Source organism: Apteryx rowi, unplaced genomic scaffold (genome assembly GCF_003343035.1).
Source record: "Apteryx rowi isolate R43461 unplaced genomic scaffold, aptRow1 scaffold_935, whole genome shotgun sequence".
NCBI classification, from domain to species: Eukaryota; Metazoa; Chordata; class Aves; order Apterygiformes; family Apterygidae; genus Apteryx; species Apteryx rowi.
The window spans coordinates 21,356-24,169 of record NW_020451244.1 but is presented as its reverse complement, the minus strand read 5'-3'; the positions used below and the strand labels follow the sequence as shown (position 1 = coordinate 24,169).

At 37.2% G+C, this 2,814-nt stretch overlaps 1 non-coding gene across 1 annotated transcript; it reads left to right on the top strand.

Annotated features, from left to right (window-relative positions):
* The first annotated feature begins 2,113 nt into the window (after window positions 1-2,113).
* Window positions 2,114-2,234, top strand: LOC112978445. The gene has a single exon (XR_003257906.1). It is a non-coding gene; the product is annotated as a U5 spliceosomal RNA (small nuclear RNA).
* The last annotated feature ends 580 nt before the right edge of the window (window positions 2,235-2,814 follow it).

Genomic DNA, 2,814 nt, shown 5'->3' with positions numbered 1-2,814 from the left:
AGCCCTTCTTGCTGTCCTTGACATGCCTTGCCAGATTTAATTCCAAACGGGCCTTAGCCTTCCTCGTCGCATCCCTGCATACTCTGACAACGTTCCTATATTCCTCCCAAGTGGCCTGTCCCCCTTTCCACTTTCTGTAGACTTCCTTCTTCTGGTTGAGTTTTGCCAGGAGCTCCTTGCTCATCCATGCAGGTCTCCTGCCTCCTTTGCTTCAACTTAACCAAGCTTTTTGTTCCAGCCCTGTGATCTCTCCCTCTAGTCTTGATCTGTTTTTAAACCAATCTATTCAAAAGCTTGTGCTCAGATGTCTGGATAAATCCTAGACAAATATTAAATCAAGGGCACTGGCTGTTGCATAGTTTTCATTTAACTCTGCTGAGTCTTTTTAAGAAAATTGACAGCAGATTTAGCATACATTCTAGTTATGATGCCAAACACTTTTAGCATATTATCTGACTTCAGCTTGTAGTGGAACTTTCTTTGACATCAAATGGAGCTGTATGCATGGATTAAGTACAGTTAGCAGCCCTTTGTAGGATAAAATAACCCTCTGAAATTTATGAGGAAAAAAAAAATCCCTCTTCTAGTGCAAGCTATAGTGGATTTAAGAAATTCTGTGCAAATTTTGCAAAAAGTAAGGAAAATAAGGACTGGTTATTCTAGTCTGATAGGTGCATCTATTAACTTACCATCTCCTGAGCTATGTGCGAACTTTCTTACAGAATTATTAGCAAGAGTTTCGGAATTATGAGTAAGAGAATATCATGAAGACCTTTGGCAGGTTTAGAATGTGCATAATCTGAGGAAAAGTTAATAACTGAAATACAAGCACACCTCCAGTATCATTCAAAAAGATAAGTAGCCTAGCTATTCTCTATTGCCTGTTTGTGATTGAGCATCGTTAAGCTATTTACATGTTTTTTAATACTCTCTAATTATGTATAACAGTCCTCTACAATAATCAGAAATGTTAAGAGCTATTCTATTTACACAAAATACCAGGAAAATGAAATGAGAAGAAGAAAAATATATAAAATATGTAATAATATTGTGTACAAACAAGAATATAACTTCTAGAGGAAACAATAACAACAAAATAAGTATAAATTAAGTACATAGCTTTATCAAGCTAGATTCTGCCACTCACATTTGATATTATTTATGTTATGCTGCTAAACATCATGAGATAGTATTTCAGGTAATAGACTATACCTATGTAGGTCAAAATGCTTTTTTATTGTTAAAATGGCATATATTTTGTGAAGGGGAGATATGTTTTACATAGGTTACAAATACCTTATATTGATCATGCTGCACTTAGATGGATAAGCTCTTTTTTACTGCAGATGTGTTCTTTAGGGTTCCACAGTATTCATGAACTACTAGAAAATGCTTCCATGCACGCTGCAAAATCAAACAGAAGCCCTAGGGATGTCACTGAACCAACTATGTCACCCAGAATTTCAGTTGTTAGTTTAAATGCACCATACAGTTAACCTGGCAACCCCTGGGTCCCAAGTTCTGCCAGTTTCAATTTTATTGTAAAGATTATATTTATCAGAAATATTTGATTTTCCAAGAACATGAAAGATATAATTTTCAATGGATAACTTCAGCAAACCATTCAACTGCAGCATTGCCCCAGGCCATACTGATAAAACAGTGTAATCTGTGTGAGAAGTGGGGTATTTTAACTGTTGAGATTTAATTTCTGAAAAGCAAATGAATAGAAAACATATATGTGTGTGTAAGTATGTGTGTGTGCATGAGTGTGCATGTATTCTTAACAACTAGCCATAGTGTACATATTGAAGAAAAGCACCTTTTAAAATAGGAAAATGAATTTGGAAGCAGTCAGTGGTATTACAGATTTTTTTTCCAAAGGAAAAGTTTTCTTTTGGAAGTGGAAATAATAAAAATATATCAATAGTTTGACTTTCTTTCAGTTTTAACAATTCTGAAACATTTTGTTACATAACCTAAAACTCAGTTGAGATTAATCAAAATGAAAAAGTGCAAATTTAGGACAATACGACTTTTGCGTTTTATATTACACAATAAATATAATGCATTATATGATTCAAATCATAATGCTGTAACAGTCTTCCTTATCTCACTCTGTTTTCTCTTCATATCATATAAATCTTTCATATTTTACTAAAGATTTCCTTGGACAGGAACAGGCATGTGTATCAAGGGAATTTTTAAAGGCTCCATTTTGKTTTTTAGGAGGTTCCTGAAGACTGGAAGAAAGCAAATATCCCTCTTGTCTTTAAGAGGGCTGCATTAGGAAGAATGTTGCCAGCAGGTCGAGGGAAGTGATGCTTCCTCTCCACTCAGCTCCAGATGTGAGACCACATCTGGAGGGCTGGGTCCATTTCTGGGCTCCCCAATACAAGAGACATATGGACATACTAAGGCAAACTCAGTGAAGATGATTAAGGGACTGGACTCTTTGTCATAGGAGAAGAGCCTGAGAAAGCTGGGACTGTTTAGCCTGGAGAAGAGCAGGCTCGGGGGGATCTTATCAGTGTGTATCAATGTGTGATGGGAGGGAGTAAAGAAGACAAGGATCAGACTCGTCTAAGTGGTACCTAGTGACAAGACAGAAGCAATGGGCAGAAACTGAAATACAGGAGATTCCACTTCAGCATAGGAAACAACTGTTACTGTGAGCACTGGAACAAGTTGCCCAGAGAGGTTGTGGAAGCTCCACCCTTGGAGATACTCAAAACCCAACTGGACACAGTCCTGAGCGACCTGTTGTAGCTGACTTGGGCAGGGGGGTTGGACTAAATGATCTGCAGAAGTCTC